Source organism: Erpetoichthys calabaricus, chromosome 12, assembly GCF_900747795.2.
Source record: "Erpetoichthys calabaricus chromosome 12, fErpCal1.3, whole genome shotgun sequence".
NCBI lineage: Eukaryota > Metazoa > Chordata > Cladistia > Polypteriformes > Polypteridae > Erpetoichthys > Erpetoichthys calabaricus.
In genome coordinates, this window is record NC_041405.2 from 29482613 (window position 1) to 29498470 (window position 15858).

General features: G+C 40.6%; 1 protein-coding gene across 2 annotated transcripts in view; it reads left to right on the forward strand.

Annotated features, from left to right (window-relative positions):
- Window positions 1-15858, forward strand: part of LOC114662007 (ankyrin repeat and fibronectin type-III domain-containing protein 1-like) — a 158352-nt gene that overhangs the window by 24019 nt on the left and 118475 nt on the right. Inside the window, exon 2 of one of the 2 annotated variants that reach the window (XM_051934841.1) lies at window positions 6874-7035. The exons of the other annotated variant lie outside the window; for it this stretch is intronic. The gene's annotated coding sequence lies outside the window, so the exon portion shown is untranslated. The remainder of the gene's footprint in view (window positions 1-6873; window positions 7036-15858) is intronic. 2 annotated transcript variants of the gene reach the window in all.

The following is a 15858-nucleotide window of genomic DNA, read 5'->3' on the forward strand; positions in this document are numbered from 1 at the left end:
TATGGCCTTGGTGACCGGAAGGAGCAGAGTCGGTTGCCGTCACTGGGCTGTTTCACTGAACTTTGGAAGAAACAAAGAAGATGAGACCGGTAGTGGTAGCGATAGCGCCCCCTCTCAGTCTGGGGTGAAACCACACACCTGGGAGGAACTCGGAGGGTGACCCTCTGCACATGCACATGCGTAACAATAGATGGTTTTTGCATTTGTCCCAAACAGAAATTTAGCTTTTTCAGAAGCTAAAGAAATATAGAAATATAACAAACAACAACAAAAACCAACAGCAGTAGCTTCAAAAAATACACGAGAATTACGAAAAGGAAGGAAACATCTGACATCTGGCGTATGGAAAAAGCCCCAGTAGTTTTTCTTGACATGCTTCTGCTCAATAATTCATTGCTTGAAAGGATATGCCGCATTGTTCATGGTGGCCATTAGTTTTGCCTTCATTCTCTCCTCGTGTATATTTGCTACAACGACTCTGTGCCTGTTAGAATCTCGTCAGTGATTGAGGCCAAAAAAATGCTACAGACTCGAAAGTCATCAAAACAAAAAATAATGTTGCACAGTTCAGCAAGCATAGAAAATCTGTTTGACATTTGCCTGATTGTTGTAGGTCATACCATGGAGTTCTTAGAGAGGGATTAATTTATTAATGATTTTAACATTTTTCACGCTTAATCAGCACTGAAAGGCAACACGCACGTGCAAATGTGTAGGCCAATAACTGAGAGTGCGGCTCTGTGTTTAACAAGTTTCAGCCGTGCTAAGCAGGTAGTCAATAAAGGGAGTGTGACGATGCGGGTCTGCTCCATGCTCCCATTACTCTCTCAGGGAGCCTCTTTTGAACCCAACACCATCGGTAATGTAACCGGATGAGCTGGGCAATGATGACACCAAAACGAAGCAAGGGGGAAGATGCAAAAGTGTAAAACAGTGCTTTTATTAAAACAACAAAACAAGCTGGTGTCCAAATAAATAGTGCAGTGCAATCAAAGAGTCATTAAATAAATAATCCTTTAAAAACAGTGAAAATGTGGAGGTTAAAATCCAATAAATTAATCCTTTAAAAACAAAGTTAAAACAATGGCTGGAAGCAGTCCTTCCTGGTCTTATGCGGCTTAGAATAAACAGCCAGTTTTAAATAAATAATCGCTGAATTTGCAGCTTATAGAGGGGGCGCGGTAGTGTGGCTGGAGTGGTTCTCGGACGCGACGCGGTGCAGGCATTTCCTCGCTTAAGTGCACAGATGGGGAATCGTCCGCATTTGTAATTGATGCCAGGAGCTGCTAATCGTCACACCTGTGCCTCGTCCCCGTTATAAATCGGAGAAGCGCGAGTGCAGAGGAGGCGAAAGAAAGATTGAAAGAAAGAACGAACGGAGGTTAGAGGAGGAAGAAGGGGAAGCTGGAAACGAAGGAGCCAGTGTGAGCGAGCGAGAGTAGGCTCGCTGTTAGAAGGACAGGCAGCTGGTAGAAGTGAGCCCTAGTGGGGTGTTTGGCTGGCACCCGGGGACAGACAGATTGGGTCACTCCTGCTGAGTTTGGCAGAGAGGAGCAGGAGTGACCATGATCGAGGATGGCTTGCCACAGAAGTCAGAGGCTTGGGAGGTGGAAGCCCCAGCATGAGCACCCTGCTCGTTGGGGAACCCAGGTCTCAGTCTGGCAGAGCCCTTTGGAGCCGGGGACCAAAAGGCGACTCCCCTGGTGCAGGGTCCGGATGGGAGAAGCAGGGGAGCTGCCAGCTGAAGAAGGCACCTGGTTTTGTTTTTAAAGGACTGCTTCCAGCCATTGTTTTAACCTCATTTGAATGGATTTGTTTGTTGGATTTTAACCTCCACTCTTTCACCTTTGTTTTTATGGATTATTTATTTATTAACTTTTAGAAGGACTGCACTTGTTCTGAACACTTTTTACTTTTGACGGTTTTAAATTAACGCACTTCTGCACTTTGCACCATTCCCCTTGATTTGTTGGTGTCCTCATTGTTCAACTCATCCGATTACATTACCAATGGTGTTGGGTTCAGGGGCTCCCAAAAGTGAAGCAGAACCTGCATTGTCACAGAGATGTGGGTTAGTGTTTAGAGTAGAAAGAGGCAGTGAGAAAAATCAGATAAAGAACTGAGAAGAGTGATCAAGGAGTAGATGGTGGAATGTATTTTGGTTATCAGAGTTGGAATGGGTGGCATTGGCCCTGCTGAGCAGTATAAAGGGGCAGGACAGATGGTAGTGGTGGAGATATCTGGAGTGTAGCAGCATTGATTTGAAAACCAAGTGGCTCAGGGTGAGCTGTGGTAACTGGCTGAGGTGGCAGGTCCTGATACAATGGGCTATGGAGGTCTGCGATGACCGGCAGAGGTGGCTGACCAGAATACCTGAGAAGTGAGAAAGGAAGGTTCATCCTTGGGTCCTAACGGGGAAAAAAACAGGAATACGCGAATACATTATGGATGGATTTGATTTTAAATGCATGCATGTATTTATTTATTTGGATTTATTCGCGCATATTTTTGCAAACCTGAAGATGTTGGTTATTAAGGGCGTAATTTTTGAAATAATTATTTATTGAATCTGTATATGCACTGTTGACACTTTAATTCTCTGTCTTAATAAACTTCTGCTTCATTTTTTTGCTTTGGTCCATGTCACTCATGACTACTGATGTCCTGAACAGAGAATTGTGCCGGGCCATCTTACTGATATAGTGACCCCCAGTATAGTGAAAAGGATTTATTGGAGAACATATGGAGCTCCTTTGTTGCGGAGTAAATCATAAATGTGTATGAGGGTAACATTATTTGGAGGGATTGTAAAGACAAAAAGCTCAGGCAGTGCTTTAAAAACAACCTCAATGCCAACATTTCGATTTTGCTTCTTTAAAAATGAATGATCTCGATCATTTATATGAAGAGTCTGCAGGAAGGATTCCAGTACTTTCATCTTTATATCTAATACGCTACTGTGGATTTCCGCTTGTCTGTCCAGGATTTTAAATCGTCTGTAGCTCGCAAAACGTTTGACCTATTGACCTGAAATTTGGTACACATATACTACGTGATGTCTACTATCCACTTTAGGGGTGATGATTGACCACCAAGGTTATTCCTCCTTTTATTTTTATTTTATTTTGTTGTAGAATCAACTCTCGGCAGCAGGGTGGCCGTGCGGCGCATGTGTGCGGGCGTCGTTCTCATTCCCCACCACCTTCGCCATCACTTCCTCTACCTCTTCATGTCTCAAATCATTCTTGAGGCAGACTGAAGACTTAAGTGCCAGCTTAAGTGAACAATTAAAGAAAACGTACTAAGTAATTGCAACACAAACATTGACTTAATCAGTTTTAACTGGAAAAGATGCTGACAAAAGAAGAGAAGAAGCGGGCCACTAGGGTGGAGAACAGAAGAGCTGCTCAGGAAGCAGCAAGCGCATCAACCTCTGAGCAAATGAATGCTAAAGGTGCAGAGAAAGAGGATGAAAACTAGGATTGGTCAAGTCAAGTGTATTCACTGCACGTTATCATGCAATGCACTGTTACTGGTCTTAAATAATGCAAATACAAGGTATAAAATCTGGGGTGGTTTACTCAGGACCCTTGTGAATATTCCTGTATCACACATCCTACATCATAACATCTCAAACTTGTATAGAGTCGGTGGATATTAAATCATTCTCATCAGCCATCTTCAGACAAACAGACCACCTCATGGAAGGCAGTCATCCTCACCTGTGATGGACTGATGATGATAATGATATGCTTTCCTCCTCGGCTAGCACCGGACACCTCAAGCTAAGAATCACTTTAACTCCCACTGGCCAGATAGGTTTAAACGATCACTGAAGGGAATAACCAAAAAAATGTATATAAAAATACACATGAAAAGGGAGAAAGTGTGGAAGGACTTGGGCATTTTAATTTTAATGTGTAATTTAGTGGACAGAAATGAAGCAATTCTTCTACATTTCCCACTCTGATTTAATAACCAGTCTCTAGCTTTTGATTTCCTTTTCTTTTTCTGAACTTGAGACACTTACATACATGGCCTCTCCATCATATCCCTCAAACATCTGGTAAAGTGTAACAGTCCTAGCAGTGAAAAAAAATGTACCCAGTGTCAGGCTTTAGAGGGTGTCGAGTGTCTGTGATCAGAGGAGAAGGTCACAGAAGCTGTCAGACCTCTGAGATTAGAAACAAACGTTCCTCGCCACATTTAATGCATGACCCGCACGCAGGAAGCATGTTACTCTGGCAGATGATAAGTCAGCCAACAACAGGCTTTGGGAGAGCCAGATAACGGTTAGTCTTGAAACAACTGGCGGTGAAAAATAAGCAACGTCACCAGTCCAAATGTTTTCTTCAAACAAAGCCCTGATAAGGGTTAGCTTTCAACAGTTCCAACCCAATCATACTCAAAACACACACTCTGTGCATCAATCCTCTTGGCGTAGGCTCTGATTACCTCCACTTAATGTAACAGCTCTGGCATTTGTGGATTGCTGCTGGTCTTCTGATGGCACACCAGGCCAGTCCATAATACTGGGCTGCTTTATGTGTCAGTTCTTCAGGGACAGGACTGCACCCCTTTATTTTGATGACAAGCTCTTTATTACTTGAACCGCGTATTTCCTTAGCTATGTCTAATTTAATTCACGTAATGTTCTTGTCTGCTCCTTATTTCTAAAAGATGGCAGCCAGGGCCGGACTGGGAAGCTTATTCAGGCTGGGAATCCCAAGTCTAATGCAGGCCACACAATCACAATATACATCAGTTTTCTTGTTCAGGCACAGACTCAAAAAACCAACAAACACCATTTTGTCTTGGAATTTTTTATGAATGAGAAGACAGTAGATTCACCTTTTACACATACATTTCACTCTTAGTCTCAAGACAACCTCTGATAAAGTGTGGAACAACACTTCATAAATGTAAACACTTCATAAATAAATAACCCATGAGTTCTATTATATTTATATCAAAACAAATGTGCAGAAAGCACTGAACCACAAAAAGTAGTTGTCAGTGGAATCCCCAGTGCAGAGATTATGTTAGCAATTTCAGCTGCGAGTCTTGAATCTACAAAGCCGCTGTCCGTGTCGGGATGGTAACGCTGAATACTCTTCCACAAAGTCTGAAGACCAATTTGAATTTCTACAATAGACAAAAGACTCAGAAAATGTCTCCGTGCCACAGAATTCTGTCAAGCATTTTTTAAAGAATGCACTTAGTAAACAGAAACCTATGAAACATTTCATGTAGCCTATTCAGTCTCTCATCATAGCGCTAAGGTTTAACTGTCAGAACGTGAGAGACACACTTTATAACTATTAAAATAAAGTAAAAACGAGACATGCTCGAGACATGAAAATGGATGCTCAAGTCAACAGCACAGTAAAATCCTGCTTTTTCCATCTCAGGCGAATTGCCAAACTCAAACCAATTCTGCCTTACCACCTCCTGGAATCAGTAATCCATGCATTCATTACGTCCCGGCTCGACTATTCTAATTCCTGCCTATATGGTATTAGTAAAGCCACTCTTTCGAGACTCCAATTGGTTCAAAATGCGGCTGCAAGACTTTTAACTGGAAGCAGCAGAAGCCAACACATTACACCGATTTTAAAAACCCTACACTGGCTGCCGGTTAGCTTCAGAATTGATTTTAAGATACTCCTCTTAACCTATAAGGCACTAAATGGTCTAGCCCCTGCCTACTTGAGTGTCTTGCTCCATCGTCACAATCCCCCTCGTGTTCTTAGATCCGCAGATCAGCTGCTCCTAACCGTTCCCAAGGCACGTTTTAAAGCTCGTGGTGAAAGGGCTTTTTCTGTCTGTGCACCCAAGCTCTGGAACTCCTTACCTTTAGTGGTTAGGCAAGCCACTTCAGTCACCACATTCAAATCACACCTAAAAACGCACTTCTTCACATTGGCTTTTAATTCTTAACCTGTCTTATTTCCACTTGCTTTTTGCTATTTCTCTGTTTTATTGGGTCCCCTGACCTGTTTTTTAATGTCTCTGTTTTAATTCTCTCTTAATGTTTGTTTTTAATATTTTGCTTTTAGTCTTGCTTGTTTTAACTGTACAGCGCTTCGGTCAGTTGTAATGCTGTGTTTTTAAGCGCTTAACAAATAAAAATGGTATGGTATGGTATGGTACATGCTCTTTAACTCTTATCATGAAATAAGGAACAACAGGTACATCTAAAAACAAAAATTATTCTACTCACATAGGTGTTTCATTAATAAAAAAATAAAATGAAACATTTTGTGTAGCCTGTTCAGTCACTCTGAGGGGAAAATAACATTAAAAATGTGACCATACGCTACACTTCATTAAAATTTGAAGCAAAAATAAACCACAATAAATACACAGTAACAAATACCAAACCCCATACAACATCCAAATACAATTTAAAGTATATTATAAACTTTTTAACAATCTTTATATATAATACTGTATATATCTTTATTCACAAAAACACCAGACTTGCGCACCTCTCATCAGAGTGTGAGACACACGCGAAGTCAAAACTTGACTTGAACAAAAACAAGAAACCATCCAACCAGAAACCAGAAAACAAACACTCCAACGTTAAACCGAAAGGATTTGTGCCCACTACAGAGCAATAATGCCTGCTCGTTTTTCACTGTAATAACATTATATAATTTCACCATTAGTTTATTTCCCTGGTTGCTTTGAATGCCAGACAGCAGGCCACTGGGAAAGCTCTCGCTGATTGTAAACGTTAGTCCGGCACTGGTGGCAGCGGCGTGGGTGCCATGTTTGGAAGGCTAGTAGTAAAGTCGGCCTGCTGAGTTTGTTTTCATTCTAGAAATGGGTACCAGCTGACTTCCTTGGTCTGTTTTTATATTGCAGAATAATTGTTTATTGCAGTTTCTGCTGAAGGACCTTTACTCACAGCAGCTGAGCACAGTGTGATCCTTAGGGACTCGGTAAAGTCTGTGGCAGGAAAGGAGATCAGATCAGAGATACTGAAGTTAGATTAACCCAGGATAAGATCAGCAAGCAAGACCTAAGGTAACGTTAAGGTTAAAGAGTACTACTGCCTCACCGCTTGAGAAATTTGGGTTCAAATCACTGCCGGTGTGGCGCTGACATGTTCTCCCCTTGGTTCTGTATGTTTTCCTCTAATGTTGTACCACATCCCAGAAATGGCACCTCTTGAGCTGGCCTTGAACCATATGTGGGTGTGCCCTGTGGTGGACTGGCACGTCATCCAAGGTTGCTGTGTCAGGATAGGATTTGGTTCCCTGAAACCTGTATTTGAATTAGCAGGTTGAAAAGACAGTGAATAAATAATATAAAGTTATGGTATAGTTACACTGAGTCCTGATTAAATATTCATACTCTTACTAAGCAGTGCTTGGAATTATTTAGTTGTTTCAGCATCCTGCACTGTAATTTCACAAGCAAAGTCTTGTAAATTCTTTATATCTGAAAAGCGAGTTCTGCTGAAGTCGGTGTCCTTGAGCCTGTGGATTTCCCAGCTTGCCTTATCCAGATAAGGTTCCTCTATCTGCCATTCGCCATGACGCAGCATGAAAAAGAGAACAATGGTATCTTATTACTAGAATGCAAAACAAGTTTTTGTTTGCATAATATTTAATGAACTTCTGTGTCATCAGCTTCAGCTATCATCACAAGTAACTTTAATGCTAGAGCCTTCTTTGCTGTCTCCTGTATTGTATATTGTATGTTATTAATCACACGGTTACAATTTTTCATTAAAATTAACCTCATATTAATAGACATTTTATACTTTTTCTTCAAACATATTAATATTTTTTGATAAAGTAGAAATAACTCATGTGATCCATTCCTAATAGTAAACTCTTTTAATAATCAATTGATTAAATTATCCCAGTTAGATTATGGGTCAATTTTGTGTAACAGAAACAATGACATTAACAGTGAAACTCTAATTGGTCAATAGATCAAAGTAAGTTATTTTTTTTATTTTGAGCCACATTACAATACAAATTAGTGCAGTGCTTTGATTGGGTCTGTCATTAGTTCTGCCTTTAAAATGATATTAAGATGAAAAACAAAGCATTCACAATTTATTCAGCCAGTTGCTTAAGCAGATCATTTTATTTAGACTCGTCGTTCAAGGGATGATGAAGAAAAAGGGACCAAGGTTGGGAAACGTTACTCTTAAAATTAACTTTGTTACTTTATTCATTACTTACAAAAAAGTAACTAAATACATTATATTGTTACTTATTATAAAATGTAATGTGTTACAATTAGTGTGTTACTTTCCTTCTAGTGGAGATCAAAAAGTAATCAAAATAAGTCTATTTCCTTAAAGAGAAGAAAAGAATATTGCAACATTCATTACTACTCCATTCCAAGTCAAGACATACTTACAACATATAAAGCACATGTAAGAAAGAAGACAAACCCTGAAGACAAAAAAAAAAAAGAAACATTTTACAACAAACATTGACTACGTCGTTTGAGGTCCAGCTGCAGATTCATTAGCTCCGCTGCATAGCCAATTGGATTGCAGGTTTTTGTTACTTGGTTTTACTTGACTTGAGTCAGAAATCCTTCCCCAACCCTAATCTTAACCATAGTGTCATCGCTGATGTATAATATAAAGCAACAACATCCTCAATGGAGTGGATTTCTGGAGGTCCACAGCTAGAGACTAATGCTTTTCAGACGAAATTCTAGTCGTGACAACCTAAGAGATCTTCTGGGTTTAGGAATTTCTGGTAGGAACAGGCAGTGTCACTAACTGAACCGCGTCCACAAGCGTATTGAAAGGTGGCGGCTAAGATGTTAGTACATAGCGCCAACCCCTGGAGCAGCGGGAAATTACCTTCACCAGAAATATGGCAAAGGTTAAAGGTAAGGTTTTTAGGGCAGTTGTAAGACCAGCAATAATGTATGGAGCTGAGACATGGGCAGTAAAGGAGAAGAACGCTGAAATGGATATATGGAGTTATAAAATCAGACAGAATAAGAAATGATAACAATCAAAGGCCCAAAAAAGTGGAAAAGATATCCAGGAAAGTGGGTTGAAGTGGTATGGAAATATGATGATGAGAGACGATGAATATGTGGGCATAAGAGTGATGGGAATGGAAGTGCAGGGGAAGAGAAAGTGAGGGAGGCCAAAGTGCAGATAGATGGATAAAGTTAAAGAAGATCTGAAGAAAAAGGCCTGGACCGGCGAGGAGGTGCAGGACCGAGTCCTATGGAGAAGAAGGTTGATCAAGCCCATCGACTCAATATAGAAATGGGAAAGGATGGGATGGAAGAATAAGAGTGCTTAAGTTGTCCCCTATGCGCACACGTGTGACACAGGAGTCAGTGCTGTTCAGTTTACCATGCAGCTTTTAGTACTCGTTATTTTAAGCCTTTGTTATTTCTTAGGATGTCAGTTCTTGCACTGGGCACAGAACATAAACTCCAATAAAGATTTTTTTTTTAATTTAAATGTAATAGTCAACAATTTCTCATTTAATAAAAATAAGTTTATTCTTTCATGTGCTGTAAAGTAAATAACATCCATTCACTTTTACCATCATTAGCATGAGCCCCCGAAGATTTGCTGAATGAACATTAGCCTCTGTGTCACCTGATCACACTGGTTCAACATATCTGTAGCAAATAGCTGGAGTAAAACAACACTGACACTTTACTTACATGTTTCTATTACCATTATTATGCAGAACACACTCTTTTCTGATTGGCTGTGTGATTTGAGGCTTGCAAAGGAGCGGCATATTGTCTACTTCCAGTGCTGCTGCCATGATCACTGGCTCCCTGTGACCCTAAACTGGGTGGATTAAAAATACTCCTCAGCACGTGCAGGACTAAATGCATATGTGTAAATTTTGTTCAGTTCTTTTCACTTGATTGCACAATACACACACGTTTAACGTCTTCCTTACTAGCTGGCAGCAGACAACCCCCCCAGAATTCACGAGCTGCAGCAGGCAACATCCTTGTGGGGGAAAAAAAAAGTAATTCTTTTGCCAAATAAGACAGTAGTAATAACAATAACTATTATTATTGTCTTTTTGTGTTATGGGAATAACATTTTTAATCAACAGTACGGAGTAACGGGAAGTGTGGAAGACAGGTGAAGAAGAGAGTGTAGAGTGGAGAAGAGTGTCAGGAGTGATTAGTGACAGAAGGTCATCCGCAAGAGTGAAAGGGAAGGTCTACAGGACGGTAGTGAGACCAGCTATGTTATATGGGTTGGAGACGGTGGTACTGACCAGAAAGCAGGAGACAGAGCTGGAGGTAGCAGACTTAAGGATGCTAAGATTTGCATTGGGTGTGACAAGGATAGACAGAATTAGATATGAGGACATTAGAGGGTCTACTCAGGTTGGATGGTTTGGAGACAAAGTCAGAGAGGCGAGATTGCGCTGGTTTGGACATGTGTAGAGGAGAGATGCTGAGTATATTGGGAAAAGGATGCCAAGGATAGAGCTGCCAGGCAAGATAAAAAGAGGAAGGCCTAAGCGAGGGTTTATGGATGTGCTGAGAGAGGACATGCAGGTGATGGGTGTAACAGAGCAAGATACAGAGGACAGGAAGATATGGAAGAAGATGATCTGCTGTGTCAACCCCTAACGGGAGCAGCTGAAAGAAGAAGAAGAAAATTAACACAGTAAAACGTGTATTTTTTTTTCTTCAATAAAGTAAATATTACATTAAGTTAGTCAATGCTTTATAAAGTAACTGGACTACATAACGCATATTACTTTTAATGTGTTCCCCCCAACATTGCAAGGGGCAGTAGTGTCCAGCAATGGTAAATATATCCTAGCTATCTTAGACGGGACTGTCTGTTTATTCTGTTGTAGCTTCCAGCACTGCAATAGGACCAAGTCCATGTGAATTTATTGCTCAAGTTTGCATCGCTGAATAACTGATTAAGCGAGGCATCAGTAACTCATTTTCAGACAGTTTGTGCATTTGGGTTTTATTTCAGGGTGGTTCTTCTGCTGTTTGTTTATCATTATAAACATCATCATCAGGAAACAACAAAGAAAATGGTCAAGCGAAGCTGACCCTGGAGACCTTCTGCTTCTATAATAATAATAATAATAATAATAATGCATTTTATTTATACGGCACTTTACATTAGCAGTAAATCTCAAAGTGCTACATAAAAAGTTTAAACAAAGGCAAAGCAAGATAAAAACAGAGATAAAACAACAATAATTATAGCATTCTTGTTAATAAGCTTTCCTAAAGAGAAAAGTCTTTAGCTGTTTTTTAAAACAGCCCACAATCCGCTGTGTTCTCAGGCTCTCTGGTAAGGGCATTCCAGAGCCGTGGAGCAGCGGCTGCAAAGGCTCGGTCTCCCATTGTATGAAGTTTGGTCACAAGGGGGCAAAGGCGGTAGGTATTTGTAACACGGAGGTTTCTTGCAGTGGATTGTAATATAAGGAGTTCCTTGAGATATTGTGGAGCATTTCCATGGATACACTGGTGAATGAACAAACAGAGTTTGTATTCGATGCGGAGATGGATAGGGAGCCAATGAAGTGACCGAAGGATTGGTGAAATGTGTTCATATTTCCACACCCTCATCAGGATTCTTGCAGCACTATGTTGAATTTGTTGGAGCTTTTGAAGGCTCTTGTTGGGTATCCCGATTAGGAGTGCATTACAATAGTCCAGTCTGGATGAGACAAAGGCATGAACCAGCTTTTCAGCATCATGGAGGGAGAGGTAGGGATGGAGTTTGGCTATGTTTCGGGGATGAAGGAATGCAATTTTACAAAGGTTTGGTATCAAATGACAGATGGGAGTCTAACTTGACACCCAGATTTGTAACAGAAGGGGAGAGGGTAATGGTACGGTCAGAAAAGGAAATACAATTTACAGAGGAACGAAGTTGATGGGGGGTGCCAATTAAAAGAGCTTCAGTTTTGGTGCTGTTCACCTTGAGGAAGTTCTTGGACATCCAGGCCTCAGTCACATCCAAGCAAGAGGAAGGAGTTGATGGAGGTGTAAGAGAAATTGAATCCAGTCTCACATAGAGCTGCGTATCATCGGCATAGCAATGGAATGAAACTCCATGCTTGCGGATGATGTGACCCAGGGGTAGCGCATAGATATTAAACAGGGTTGGCCCAAGGACAGATCCTTGTGGGACCCCACAGGTGACAGTGTGGGTATAAGATTTAGCATCCCCCAAAGCCACATACTCGGCCCTATCTGTAAGATAGGACTTGAACCACTCGAAAGCAATGCCAGAAAGTCCAATTATATAGTGAAGATGATGGAGAATATTATGATCTACTGTATCAAATGCAGCTGTGAGGTCCAGGAACATAAGGAGTGATGGAGAGCCCTGGTCAGCAGCCATCAGGAGGTCATTGGTGACTCTGACCAGGACTGTCTCTGTACTGTGAGAAGTTCGGAAACCAGATTGAAATTTTTCAAACAGATTGAATTTTTTGAGGTGATCCTGAAGCTGAACCAAAACAACCTTTTCCAAAACCTTAGACAAAAATGGAAGGTTGGAGATCGGACGATAGTTTGCTATCACTTCAGAATCCAAAGAGGATTTTTTAAAATGAGGTCTAATTTTTGCGTTTTCAAGGCCAGTGGGACTAAGCCGCTCTGGAGAGAGTGATTAATGATACCAGCAATAGGAGGGCTTGTATCTGATACATTAGCTTTTACCAGAGGAGTAGGAAAAGGGTCCAGTGAACACGTTGAAGGCCTCATCCTCTGTATGATGCCCTCAACTTCTTTAACTGTGGTACAGAGGAACTGGGAAAGGCAGCCCATTGGCTTTGATGTAGAAACATCCAGCGATGGAGGGCTGGAGGCAGACAATGAGGAGCGGATGATTATTGCACTGCTCCTCTGTGAAGATATTACAGGTGTAGGTATGAGGATTGAGCAAATGATTCATCACGGAAAAAAGTTGTTTGGAATTTCCAGGACTGTTGTTGATTAAATTTGAATAGTATTGAGATCTGGCAGTGGTCAGTGCCCTGGAGTAGTTTTTTTGGTGTTCCCAATAAGCTAATTTGCTTCTATTAATAGACTAGGACTCATTTGAAACTTTATTTGTTCTGTCATTTTTAACTGGAGTGGTGGAAGTTCCCCTCTTCTTTATATACAGTTAAACGGAAACTTAACTTTCTCCATTTTTTTCTAAAATGGAATGTACGTTTATGGAAAGCAATGTCATATACAGTATAGTCCAACATGTTTCAAATTTGGCTAAAAAATTCACAAGTTGATTGAATCTCAAAACAGAGCTTGGTTGTCATTAAATCCAAGTATACCTTTCATGCCTTTTCTGTTTAGTGGACAAGCTTAATCCAATATGGGGAGTGGAAAGGCAATTCAGACAGGGACTCCAGGGCTCAGTCATGCTTCTAGCCATACTTACTCATATTGGGGAAATCTGAATCTGCCAATCCAGAGTTCAAGGAGATCCTTTAAGACACTAGTAACACACGGTAATGACTGAGATACGACTGCATCTGAGTTAATGTATCAAATGGTGATCATCAAAGGACATGTTTGGTTGTAAGAGTGGTACGGTGGTATGCTGGTTAGCACTTCTGTTTCACCACTCTTGAGTTCAAATCCCAGACTTGGCGCTGCCTATGCGTAAAAGAGTTCATTTTATAAGACTAGTGGCAGAGGATTGGTATTAAATCACATACTGTACCATCAAGGCAAAGTTACACTTTCTACAGCCCAGCTTAGTCTAACCGAACCATTCAAGCTGCAGCAATACATTTTTCTAAGGCACCCAACTTCAAGTATGTGGGTGCAAATGCACACGTGCGTTAATAGAAATGTGACAGCTCCACTCACTTCTGCTTTCGTAATACATTAATGGACACTGTGGTTAAATAAATAGTTTTGAAAGTCATATGATATGACCACATTGTATTGAGACTAAATAAAACTCCTTAATGTGATGGCATGTTAGTCTAAAAGCAACAAACACATCTTGTAGTTTTTGTGCCTTTTAATAAATCTGTAAAGTTAAATATGAATTTTCCCTTTTTGTTGTTTGTGGTATGTTAAAGGATATGGTTGCGAGACATGGAAGCTATTCCGTGACCTGAGATGAAGACTGGGCTCCTTTGGTACTGTGTCTCTTCAGAGAATCCTTGGGTACTGTTGGTTTGACTTTGTGTCAGATGAGCGGTTGTTCATGGAGTCCCGAATGAGTCACATTAGCTGCATTGTGAGGGATTGTCAGTTACAGCACTACGGCCATGTGGTGCGATTCCCAGAGGGTGATCCAGGTCATAGGATCCTCATTGTTAGAGACCCGAGTGGCTGGACCAGGCCAAGGAGACGCCCATGTAATATCTGGCTGCGACAGATAGTCATTTCTGGAGGGTGGAACTGGACCGCGTGTCTGCCTGGGTGTTGCCAGCTGGGATCCTGAGCTGTTTTGTTGTGTACCAGTGTATGCTCCCCAACCTGACCTGACCTGACCTGACATGTATAAAGATTAATAAAGGGATTAATTATCTAGCTATCTAGCTATCTGTTTAGTTCATTTGCTATGCGTGCTGTACGGTAGATGACATCTTCAATTACATACAGGTGGCAGCAGGAGCAGCTGGATGTGCACCAAGAAGGGCTTCACAGATGGGGGCAGATCAGATCTATAAGAGTTGAAACTCAAAATTCATCAAAAGTTGTGTTTTGTTTGGCATGGCAAGAACATCGGCCAATCCAGTCTGGAAGCAGACCACCTATTTATCCATTTTCTGGATACACACCTTCTGTTGCAGGATCCATGAGGAGACAACTTAGCAGAGCACAGTCCCTCTAACACCGAGTCAGCAGGGAACCTCTGTGCTTCTTAAACATCAAACCACTCTAATATATTGAAAGACTAATATTTTGATTTGAGCAAAGTTTGAGTTTTTATTTGTTCAGCTAACAGTTTTTTTGTTATTTTCTAATGAACATTTCTGTCCCACACATTCAAAATTTTAATTAGTAATTTGGCAGGCAAAATACTTCCATAGTAGAATAAATAAATAAATAGATTATGAAAAATGAAACCATAAATTCACAGATTATTGAAATGTATCAAGTGCACCAGCTGTGTGAAATTAAAATGATTCCTTAGAATGGTTTAATTGTTGATTTTAAGAAGGGTGGCGCAGTAGTTAGTGCTGCTTCCTTATGGTTGCAGTGTGGCAGATTGAAATCCCACACCTTAGTCACTGTCCCTGTGTCTGGGTGGGAATTCTTCTGTCACAACCTTAATGATGAGCGTGTAGCAGGTGGACTGGTGACACCGAAATGGCCCTGCCATTAGTTAGTGGTGTGTATGTGTTTGCTCAGTGATAGACTCCAAATGTCATCCCGCCTTGAGCCCTTTGCTGCCGGGATGGACCCTCTCTCCTCTTAGCCCTGAATTAGGTTATACCGGTTTGAGAATATTCTATATGTAAAGATGAAATTGTATAAATCTTTGGGCAAAGGGTTGAATCTTTTATTTTTTTTCTTAGCATTTGCATTTTAAATCGTTGCATCTGTTATTTTATTATTATTCCTTTGATTGAGTAGCACGCTGTTATACTGTTCATATTTTCAAAAAAGAAAAAAAGAAAATTAATTTCATGAAACCTATTAAATATCAAAAAACAGGAAGAATTATTTAGCAGTTTGAGTAGTATGACATTATACTGTTCTGACTTTTAAAACTAAAAAAATAAACATTTTGAAGGAATCTATTAGATACTATCAAAAAACCCTAATGACTAGTTTGCAGGTTCAACTTTTAGTATCTGACGTCACGCTTGATCCTGTTTCAGCTGGTTAGCTCTCTCCATGGTTTGGTAGCAGAGCGTATGCCTTGGTTCA